The sequence below is a fragment of the Sapajus apella genome, unplaced genomic scaffold, assembly GCF_009761245.1.
Source record: "Sapajus apella isolate SASKATOON/1434 unplaced genomic scaffold, GSC_monkey_1.0 scaffold27, whole genome shotgun sequence".
NCBI lineage: Eukaryota > Metazoa > Chordata > Mammalia > Primates > Cebidae > Sapajus > Sapajus apella.
In genome coordinates, this window is record NW_022436967.1 from 22,651,162 (window position 1) to 22,664,006 (window position 12,845).

Below are 12,845 nucleotides of genomic sequence, written 5' to 3' on the forward strand. Positions count from 1 at the left end.
CCTTATTCAATAACTATTAAGGACACAGGGAGGGGAGCATCACACACTGGGGTCAGTTGTGGGGGTAGGGGAGGGACATCGGGGCCGTGGGGAGGGTGGGGAGGGATAAGGTGGGGAGAAATACAAGGTAGAGGTGATGAGGGGATGGAGACAGCAAGCCACTTTGCCATGTATGTACCTATACTACAATCCTGCATGATCTGCACAAGTACCCCAGAACCTAAAGTACAATTAAAAAACATAAGAGAGAGAGAACTTCAAGGCTGTACTCATAAAGCAACAGTATGGGCTCTGTGCCATTGGATGGGTTGCACGCCCAGGAAGCTGGCTTTTGGTTACACAACATCACTTCTAATATGTTCATTGCTTTATGAGTACTCAGCGTTAGAGCTTGGTAAATCTTTTACTGTCAGATTTTATAGGGAGGACACATATATCTTATCTATTGATCAGAAGATTGTGGAAGAATTTGGGGCCATTTGTAAAAACCACTATACAATTTAAGCAAATATAAATATATGTATGAGTTTCCATATTTTTTCTATACAATGTGACATGCATACAATTCTTTACCTTATTTATTTTACTTTAATATATTGAAATCTTTCATATGATCTTATTTCAAATTTCCTTATTTTTCTACATAGTTGGAAAATATTAAATTAAATGAATAATTCTACAATTTATGTAACAATTTTTTGTTTGATTCATATTTAGACTTTTCCCATTTATTTATTATTTATATGTTGAAATAGGGTCTCACTCTGTCGTCACCCAGGCTTTAGTGCAGTGGTGCAATCATGGGTCATTATAGCCTCAATCTCCCAGGGCTCAAGTGATCCTCCCAACTTAGCCTCCAGAGTAGCTGGGACTAAAAGTACCTCTCACCATTCCCAGCTTGTATCTGTAGCTTTTTGTAGAGACAAGGTCTCACCATGTTGTCCAGTCTGGTCTCACCATGTTGTCCAGTGTGGTCTCAAACTGATGGGCTGAAGTAATCTTCCTGTTTCAGCCTCCCAAAATTCTGGGATTACAGGTGTGAGCCACTGAGCTATGCCTCCAATCTTTGGTTGAAATGAGTAAACATATGTTGTAATAACTAAACCTAGTACTTCGATGACACTTATACCAGTATGAAAGATTTCCACAATGGGAAATTGCAAACCAAAAGCTAAAATGCCTTTGTAAATGTATTTAATTGACTAATATAAAGTATATATGTATAGTGAATATTTGGACATAAAAGTATGGCCCTTTTTAGTGGCTGCTTTGCTCTACACTTCTATGATGAACATATGCAAGTACTTACTTTTTTATTCTGTTTTCTTACATATTTGCCATCAACATTTGTTTTCGAATGTGTCATTTTCACCAATCCAATAAATAAATAATAATGTTTTTATTATTAGTGGTTTTTAAAATTAATAATGGTTTTAATTTATATTTCTCTTATTGTAAGATTAAGAATCTTTCATGTATTTCATAGACATATATATTTACTTTTGTGATATTTGATACTAATATTTATTTTTCTTTTTTCTTTTTTGTTGATTTAGGTGATCTTCTATAGTAAATATGCTATCTAAAAGTTAATAGTTCTATCATTACTTATAGCAGTATTTCTTAAACATGAAAATGATGACACGTTAAGGTAGTTTTGTCCTATAATAAAACGGAAAAAGTAAAAATATGAATAAGCTCTTTTACATTACTTCTAGAGTACACTTGACCATGTTTGTGTTAAAAAATAATAATAAACTGCAGAGCATATGAGCTTGTACAACCTCATTTCTACCTAAAAAAATTAATTGCTTTTAAAGGCATAAAAATAAATTTTAAGAGGATATGTAAGAATGTCCATAGTAACAACACTTTATACAAGAAAGGGAAATTAAATAACAGGAAGAATGTGTAGTATTGAGATAATTTTTTATTTTAAACTATTAATAATTATTTAAAAGTAAATGTGATATAAATGTGTGTCTATTTCTGCCGTTTTGAAAATTTTTGCAAGGCATTATAGATTGATTCTAATTTGGTATACTTAATTTATTAACAATTTAAAATTATGTTAATTGTTAATTTCTGAATCATATAATAGAACACTAGAAAAAAAATTTTTATGAATCTTTTCTTTTTTGCATTTACTATTGCTATATATTTAATTTTATAAAAATATGTTTTTTTAATAAAAATAAAGTTGTATCTAAAATGAAAACAAAAAATAAAGAAATGACTACAGGCAACAGTCCTAATGAACATAGACCCCAAATCCTCAATGAAATAACAGCAACAGAATCCAACATCACATCAAAAAGATAATACACCATGATCAAGTGGAAAATATCTCAAGGATGCAAGGATAATTCAATTTATGCAAAATCAATAAATGTGATACATCACACGAACCAAGAAAAATTCCATATGACCATCTCAGTAGAAGCTGAAAAAGCTTTGATAAAATTCAGTATCATAAAAAGTCTCAAAAATTTAGTCATAGAAGACACATATCTTAAAATAATAAAGGCCACATATGACAAATCCACAGCTAACATCATACTAAATAAAGAAAAGCTGAGAGTCTTTCTTCTAACAATTGGATGTAGGCAAGGATGTTCACTTTTACCACTCTTCTGAACATAGCATTTCAACTATAACACACGTTTACCCACTTAACAAACCTTTACATCCTGCACAGGTACCCCAGAACTTCCAAAATAAAAGACAGACACATAAACCAATAGAACAGAACAAGGGAACCCAGAAATAGGGGTAAAGACACTCTCTTCAATAAATGATTCTGGAAAAACTAAATACCCATATACAGAAGAATGAAACTAGACCTATTTCTCACTATATAAAAAAAAACTCAAAGTGGATTAAATACTTAAATGTAAGTCCTGAAACTGTAAAACAACTAGAAGAAAACGCGTTGAGGGGGAAACACTGTAAGAAACTGGTCTAGTCAAATACTTTAGGGCTAAGATTTTAAAACCACAGGGAAAAACAAATAGATAAATGTCACTACAATAAACTGAACTTCTGCATAGCAAAATAAACCATCAGCATAGTTAAGAGACCATCTGTGAATGGGAGAAAGTATTTGTGAACTACTCATTCAACAAAAAACTCAGAATATAAAAAGAAATCAATCCACTCAACAGCCAAAAAATAAAAATAAAAAAAAAACAAATAAATCCCCTAAGCATGAGAAAAATATTTGAATAGATATTTTTCAAAAGAAGACAAATGGCAAACAAGCATATGAAAATGCTATCAATATCATTGATCATCAGAAAAATGCAAATCAAAATTGCAATATGTTATCTCACCCTAGTCAAAATGTTTTTGTTGTTGTTGTTGTTGTTGTTTTTTGTTTTTTTCTAAAGACAGGCACTAAGAAATGCTCGAGAGGGTGTGGAGAAAAGGGAACCCTCTTGTACCGTTGGTGGGGATGTAAATTAGTACAATCACGATGAAGAACAATTTAGAGGTTCCTCAAAAAACTAAAAATAGAGCTAGTATATGATCCAGCAAGCCCAATGCTGGATATATACCAAAAGATAGGAAATCAGGATATTGAAGAGATATTTGATCTCATGAATTTTTTGTGGCATTGTTCATAATCGTTAATATTTGGAAGCAACCTAAATTTCCATCATCAGATGACTATATAAAGAAAATGTGATACATATACACAACGGAGTACTGTGTAGCCATAAAAAAGAATAAGATCCTGCCATTTACAACAACATAGATGGCACTGGAGATCATTATGTTAAGTGAAATAAGTGAGACACAGAAAGACAAACTTCATATCTTCTCACTTATTCGTGGGTGTTGACAATTAAAATAATCAACCTTAAGGAGACAGAGAATCGAAAGGTGATTACCAGAGGCTAGGAAGGATAGTGAGGAGTTGAGGAGGACATAGGGATGGTTAATGGGTACAAAAACACTTCAGGTAAAAGCCAGGAATGAGTTCTGGTTTTCTGCATAAGTTTAGAGTGAAATATGTTAACTACAATTTATCACAAATTTTCAAAATCTAGAAAAGAGGATTTTGAATGTTCACAACAGAAAGAAATTATAAATGATTGAGATGTGAATATGCTAATTACCTTGATTTGGTCATTATACATTGTATACATGTATCAAAATGTCATACTGTATCCCATAAATATGTACAAGTGTCACATATCAAGTAAAAAGAAAAAAAATCAAATTGAAAATGAGGCAAGGGAGGCTTCTATTGACAGTAAGGTTTTTAAATTCAATTTTGTTCTCATCCTATTTTTACAACTAGGAATTATAATATCGTGAAAATAACTATTAAATATATATTTTACATTACTTTTGGATATCATTCTTAATGGAATATGATTCATGTGACCAATTTCATTTCTTCAAAAATATAGTGACATGTTTTTCAAAAATGAGCTAGAAAGCTAAAAATGTGAAGAGATATCATAAACTCAGAATGTTGCAGAGGCAAACTTTCAAATTTTACTTTTTTATCACTATCTGAATCATCTTTTCCTTATATTATTTGTTTTAAATCTATTCAAACATTACTACGTTTAATTTTTCTGGAAGAAAAACTACCATGAACATATAATTTTCTCACAAATTACAAGTTCTGTTAATCTCAATAACTTTTTAAGTTCCTGACCTTTTAAATACCAGTTCTGACAAAGGAGAATGACAGTGTAGTACACATAGAAATTTAGCATGTCATGGAAATGGTTTGGTTTAATCAAAGGAAAGTTGTTGTTAGAAAGAAAGGTCATACTAAGAAAATGTCACTTCAGAAGTATATTAGCAAGCACACGCCCGTGTTTGCTGCATGTAAAATATAGAGTTGTACTTGACATTTAGAGAGGAACTTGGAACTATTTATAATATATATTTGAAAATTTTGTGTTCTCATGTTGCATTTGTTCATCTTATTCACAGTATTTTTTAATTAGATAAATGTTAAATATTGCACTGCTTACATTTTTTCTTAGGTAACAAATGTTTTTCAGCCAAACACATTCATTTGTGAATTTTAAATTTATTTTGTAATTTTAAAATTATTTGACAAAACCTTTTAAAAACAAATTTTATGCTTTATATTTCTACAATTAAATTGTTGCAATTATCTAATATATGTATTTTATTGAAGAAATTAAGATATGCATTTCATAATTTAATGTCGAAAGCATGCAAAAGTGATTATTTGTATCTTGTTAATATTTTTATTTAAAATATTAACATATTGTAAGTTATAACATGTTTTATGATGACACTACTTAAGTGGTATGAGATTTGGGTTCTAAGCATATTACCAACAAGAAACCAATAGACATATGTTCTGGAGTCTGTAAGCATCTAAAGATATATATCTCCTACTATGATACCCATTAATCTTGATAATTCAAGAAATGAAATTCTTCTACCTGAAAATTACTCAGTTTCACAAGAAACAGGTTTTTTTGTTTTTTGCTTTTTGTTTTTTGTTTTTAATTTATATCACCGAGTTCTTCACTAAATATTGTGCACAGAGATCTGGACAAAATTGGTATTGGGGCTTATTACAGATAATGTGAATTTTTTTCTTTTTCTTTTTTTTCTTTTTTTTTTTTTTTTTTGAGACAGATTCTCATTGCGTCGCCAGGCACCAGGCTGGAGTGCAGTGGCGGGATCTCGGCTCACTGCAATCTCCGCCTCCAGGGTTCAAGCAATTCTCCGGCCTCAGCCTCCTGAGTAGCTGGGACTACAGGCGCGCGCCACAACGCCCAGTTAATTTTTTTGTATTTTTAGTAGAGACGGGGTTTCACCATGTTGGCCAGGATAGTCTCGACTTCTGACCTCGTGATCCACCCGCCTCGGCCTCCCAAAGTGCTGGGATTACAGGCGTGAGCCACCGGGCCCAGCCTGTATTGGTTATTTAGTTCTTACTACATGCTATGATTGGGGGAGAAAGGGGGAAAATATTGCTTTAAAAAATAAGAATCTCTCATTTTTCTATTTTCCAGCCATCATTGTGAGAAATCAGAAACTTACTGTCCTCAGACTCTATACTTCGTTCCTCAATGAATAAATTTTCCTATGTTAGGCCTTGGTATTATGCAATCTTGAATGCTAAAGTAAAAAAACATTGAATCTATATATATTCACGTTTTTAAGGAATGACATTAAAATATTATAGATTTTAACACTCAATATCCCTTTTTAATAAAGGTGCAATGAAGAATCTGTCTCAAAGCAAGAAAATACTTTTTTTATAACTTCAGAGTCATATTTTATTTTCTTTTGTGGATCTTATTTGTATTCTTTTTGTGATGACAAGTAGAAAATTCAAACAAATTTTTATCATATCTATCAACTGCTTCTAAATTATGAGATTTATCTTTGTATAAATTATCAACTTTGGTTTTATTTTATTTATTTAAACTTATAATCTCCTACTCGCAATTTCCTTGGTATATAATTATATGGTTTGTCAAATATTATAGGCAATCACATGTCATCATATAATTTTTTAGGATAAAATTATACTGTAAGGTTATGTAATGGCTTTTAACTTATAGTTCATAATGAGAAAATAAAAATTGTTGGGTGAGGGATACAGATATTGTTAGATATGTTGGTAATGCTGTTTTTTTTTTTTTTTTTTTAATTATCCTTTATGTTCTGGGAAACGTGTAGAATGTGTAGGTTTGTTACATAGTTATATGTGTGGTAGGATAGTTTGCCGCACCCACCAGCCCGTCATCTACATTAGGTATTTCTCCTAATGCTGTTCGTCCCCTATCCCCCCACCACCTGACAGACCCTGGTATGTGATGTTCCTCTCCCCGTGTCCAGGTGTTCCCATTGTTTAACTCCCACTTATGAGTGAGAACATGTGGTGTTTGGTTTTCTGTTCTTCTGTTAGTTTGCTGAGAATGATGGTTTCCAGCTTCATTCAACTTATCATTTTTTATGGCTGCGTAGTATTCCATAGTGTATATATGCCATATTTTCTTTACAGAAGCATAACATGGGGTCATCTGTTTATAGACATATACTTTTGAAAGAACATTGCTTTTTCAAGACAAGCTATCTTTTATGATCCAGAGAATAGTTCTATAAGTGTCTAGATAATACAAGAGAAGATGTGAGGTTATGCAGCTGATGCTGCTAACTGAAATTGACACATATGAAAACTAAGATAACAGGGAATAGTTAGACAGGACTAACTTCATGAGGTAGATATGATATTGTCTTAATTCCTTCATCTACAAATAGTTCAAAAATGACACATTCTAACTCACAAGGTAATTATATACTTTTGGAGTTACATCAGATGAAATAAAATGTGAGTTGCTTTAAAATATTTTATTACAAGCATTATTGCTTAATATTTTTATTAAAAGAGTAGGATATACTCATACATTAAACAGATATTAATTGCCTATCCTTAGGTATTGTCCTAGGCAAAATAACTGAATACTGAGAAAAGAAAAAAGAAAAAAAGGGCCCTGATCTCAGGGTATATTACAACTAGCAGAGTCAGACAATAAAGAATCAAATGTAAATGTAAAAGAAAAATAGGTAATTAATAATATTAAATAGAGAATTTATAGAGTGCTATGCTATATTGGGGAATTTTTCCCTTTCTATAGGATGGACAGAATATCTGTTTAAAAAGAGCTAACGTATCAGAAATAAATGAATCAAAAGAAGACCAGATGAAAGTGTTTCAGGCAAAATGAGAAACTATGTTAAAGTTTTAAGAATTCAAAACCTGTAACAATATTGATGTTTTAAAGAAATTGAGAGCAAAATTAGTGACCTGAAAAGAAGTGTCAAGAAAAATCAATTTATTATATATGTCAGAGAGGTTAATTGATGCTAAATTATGTAGGAATGTGACTATTATTTCACATAAAATGATAAATCATTGGAAAGCTAATGCTAAGTTAGTGATGTTTGTTGGAGGGGGTAAGAAAATAAAAGATATGCAGGGAAATTTATGCATTTTAATTTAGTCGAGTAAGTGGTGCGTCGAGTGCAAAGTGGGGGAATGGGGATGTCACTGTCAACTCAGTCCAGAAGTCAGCTTTGGTCATGTTAATCATGAAATGCATGTTAGATACCTAACTGGATTTATCAAGTAAACACTTGGTGGATATTGGTTTATAGTCCTCATAAATGAAGTCCAGAGCTGGAGGCAGCAAATGGACAGTCATTGCCCTATTATGGTATTCAAAGCCATTGAACTGGATAAAAAATCCCTTTGGAGATATATAAAAGAGGAAAGAGAGAGAACTAGAGAGAGAAGGGTATTGTGATCTAAGCCCTATGGCATTTCAAATTTTAGAACTTGAGCAGTTAGGAAGAAAAAAGTTGAGCAACATATGGGATAGGAGAGGATTATAAATTAGATCCACAAAAGTCAAGAGAATACGGTGTTCCAGTAAGAAAAGGGCTATTGTTTTTAAGGAGTGGCCCTAACCAAATAATAGGTAAAACCAAATTATCCCCCATAATGGACATGTACCAATATGTGAAAATTGATTATGTTGATAACTATCAAAGAAACTGTAAGAAGAGAACCCAATTAAAAGGAGTTGAGAATAGGAAAAGAAGTTAGGTATGTGAAGAAGTAACAAATAACCTATAGTAAGTTATTTACTGAAAATGAAAGATAAATCAAGATAAAACAATTAAAATAAAAAAGCCATACCACAAAATGACTGATGGTGTACAATAATAATATTTAAAAATATGTCTAAGTCACAATTATAAAAAGTTACAGTAAAACCTAATACCCCAAATAATTATTTATAATAATAATGAATAAAACAAAAGGAACAAATGTCTTTTTTAAAAAAAATCTTGAATAACACAAACCCAGAAGAACAGTTAATTTTATAAAGGTAAGCAGTAAATGTTTTTGGAAATTTGAAATTCATAATTTTCAATAGTAAATAATACATCCAAGTTATATATATAAACCTGAAAAGTAAATGCACACACCACATAAGACCATGAACTTCTTCCATATGGTTAAAGAAAATTAAAACACTGTGGAAATCATATGTCAACATGTAGGTAGTAATAGAATTAATAAAGAAAGAGGCTAGGTGTGGTGGCTCACACCTGTGATCCCAGAACTTTGGTAGGCCAAGACGAGTGGATCACCTGAGGTTAGGAGTTTGAAACCAGCCTGGCAAACATGGTAAAACTGGTCTCTACTAAAAATACAAAAAATTAGCCAGGGATGGTGACATGTACCTGTAATCCCAGCTACTTGAGAGTCTGAAGCAGGAGAATCATTTGAACCTGGGAGACAGAGTTTGTAGTGAGCAGAGATCTTGCCACTGCACTCCACCCTGGGTAACAGAGTTAGACTCCATTTCAAAAAAGAAAAAAGAAGAAGGAGAAGGAGAAGGAGAGGAAACAAAAAAGAATGACAACAGATTCAAAGCATAAAACACAAATATATATATATATTATTGTTTTCGCAACTGCTTTAGAAAATAAAACTTCAGGCCAATATCCTTAATGAACACCCATGCATAAATAACCAAATCCAGCAGAACATCAAAAAGCTTATCCACCACTACCAAGTAGGTTTCATTTCTGGGATGCAAGCTTGGGTCAACATACACAAATCAGTAAATGTGATTCATCACATAAACAGAACTAAAGACAAAAGTCACATGATTATCTCAAAAGATGCAGAAAAGGCTTTCATTAAAATTTAATACCCATTCATGTTAAAAACTCTCAATAAACTAGGTATTGAAGGAACATACTTCAAAATAGTAAGAAATATATATGACAAACCCACAGCCAAGATCATATGGAATGTATAAAATTCAGAAGCATTCCCATTAAAAACCGGCACAGGACAAAGATACCTTGTCTCACCACTCCTATTTAACACAGTATTGGAAGTTCTGGCTAGGGCAGTTAGGTAAGAGAAAGAAATAAAGAACATCCAAATAAGAAGAGAGGAAGTCAAACTAACCCAGTTTACAGATGGCATGATTCTATATCTAGAAAACCCCATAATCTCAGCCCAAAAGCTTCTTAAGCAGGTAAACAACTTCAGCAAAGCCTCAGGATACAAAATCAATATGCAAAAATCACTAGCATTAGTATACACCAGGAACAGTCAAATCAAGAGCCAAATCATGAAAAACTCCCATTCACAATTGGTAAAAATATAATAAAATATCTGGAAATACAGCTAACAAGGGAGGTGAAAGACCTCTACAGAGACCTACAAAGCACTGTTCAGAGAAATCAGAGCTAATACAAACAAATGAAAAAACATTATATGCTCATGGATAGGAAGAATCAATATTGTTAAAATGGCCATGCCACCCAAAGTAATTAATAGATTCATGCCATTCCTTTTAAACTACCATTTACATTCTTCACAGAGCTAGATAAAACTATTTTAAAATTCATATGGAACCAAAAAAGAACCCAAATAGCCAAAACAATCCTAAACAAAAAGAACAAAGTTGGAGGCATCATGCTACCCGACTTTAAACTATACTTCAGAGATACGGTAATCAAAACAGCATGGTACTCTTACAAAAACAGACACATAGACTGATGGAACAGAATAGACAGCCCAGAAATAAGGCCACCCACCTACAGTCATCTGATCTTTGACACAGCTGAAACAAACAAGCTATGGGAAAAGGATTCCCTATCCAATAAATGGTGCTGAGATAACTGGCTAGCCATACACTGATCGAAACTGGACCCCTTCTTTATACCACATACTGCAATTAACTCAAGGTGGCTTAAAAATTTAAATGAACAAAACAGTAACTATAAAAATCCTGTAATACAACCCATACAATATCAGGCTTTGCCTAGACACAGGCGAAGATTTAGTGACAAAGACACCAAAGGCAATTGGAACGATACCTAAAATTGACAAAGTTGATCGAATTATACTAAAGAGCTTCTGAACAGCAAAAGAAACTATCAACAGAGTAAGCAGACAGCCTACAGAATGGGAGAAAACTTTTGCAAACTATCCATCTGACTAAGGTCTAATATCCAGCATCTTTAAGAGACTTATAGGGACTATAAACATGCTGTTATAAAGAAATATGCATGTGTATGCTCATTGCAGCACTATTAGAAATAGCAATGTCATGGAGTCAATCTAAATGTCCATCACTGATAGACTGAATAAAGAAAATGTGGTACATATACACCATGAAATACTATGCAGCTATAAAAAGAACACAATCATATTCCTTGTAGTGACATGGATGGAGATGGAGGCCATTATTCTTAAACTAACACAGGGAGAGACAACCAAATACCTCATGTTCTCACTTATAAGTGTGAGCTAAATGATGAAAACACCTGGACACATAGAGGGGAACAACACACATTGGGGCTTTTTGGAGGATAGAAGTTTCGAGGAGGGAGAGGATCAGGAAAAATAACTAATGGGTACTAGGCTTAATACCTGGGTGATGGAATAATGTGTATAACAAACCCCCATGAGACACGTTTACCTATGTAACAAACCTGCACTTCTACCCCTTACATTAAAATAAAATTTTAACAAGAAAGCAAGTAAAATGATTCACATTCTATTCCAAAAGTGCACTACCAAACTGTGTAACTTACAAAGTGCATGTTCAAAATTTGAGCAAACAAATTCAGGAAAAAAAAAAAAAACATTAAAAGTCTGATATTAATATCAGATAAAATAGAACTTTAGGAAGTTTTTTAAAAATCAGTGGTTATTTTATTTTTGAAACTGGCCAAACTGCAGTGAAGTGTAGTGCTCAAATTTTATTCACTGGCCTATATAGCTAAGAAATATAGATATTTAAAATAGTTAAATGTATAAATTAGATGACTTTTTGTAAAATGTCATGGAAACCGAATAGTAACATTTATTCTATAATCTATATCATGGAGAAGCAAACTATCACCTTCAGGATATATCTGATTTTGTGTTGGTTTTTGCATTTTCCAAAAGTAAGAGTATTTTTGTTATTGTTTTTACATTTTAAATATTGAAAAAAGATCAAATAATATAAAATTCAAGTTTCTTCATTTATAAATAATCTTTTATTGGAAACTGTCACTCACTGTCATTTAAATATGGTCTATCCATGGCATCTTTCTTGCCACAGTGGTGGTGGTATTTCTGATAGACCATATTGCCTGCAAAGACTAAAATATTTACTTTCTTTTTACAGAAAAAGTTATCTTCCACTATTTTACATCTCTGTCTTAAATGTATGTATATAAAACAGCTTTCCCATAGATCATAATATATTTGACTAAAGAATAACTCCATTTCCTTGTTACAGGAAATAAAAAAAGTAAAAATTACTTTATAAGTGTCAAATAAAACAAAAACCTTGATTCGTGGAGGAAGACACGCTGATATATGCTGCTAGGAATTATGCCATATGATCCCTCCTCAGAAGCAAAGTCTTTTCATTGCTTGTTCCTGGACTGGAAAATTCTATTTCAGCAATGAGCAGTTTTAACTTCTACTCCTTTTTTGAACTAAAAATCAACAGTTTCTTGATTCAGATTAAAAGTACATGCAAAAAAAAAAATACAGATTTTAATCGTACCATTTGGTGAATTTATAAAAGAATATATACCAAATGTAACCAATACCCTAAGGAAGAAATAGATATTATGTTCTTCTCTATCAATCCTCAACTTTCATAGGCAATAACTATTCTATTTGAAATGACAGATTAGTTTTATCTTTTTTATTTAATATAGATGGAAGCATCCTCTGTATGTTACGTATCTTGATTATTTTTCAACTTAAAGCTTTTGAAATGCATACATGTTGTACA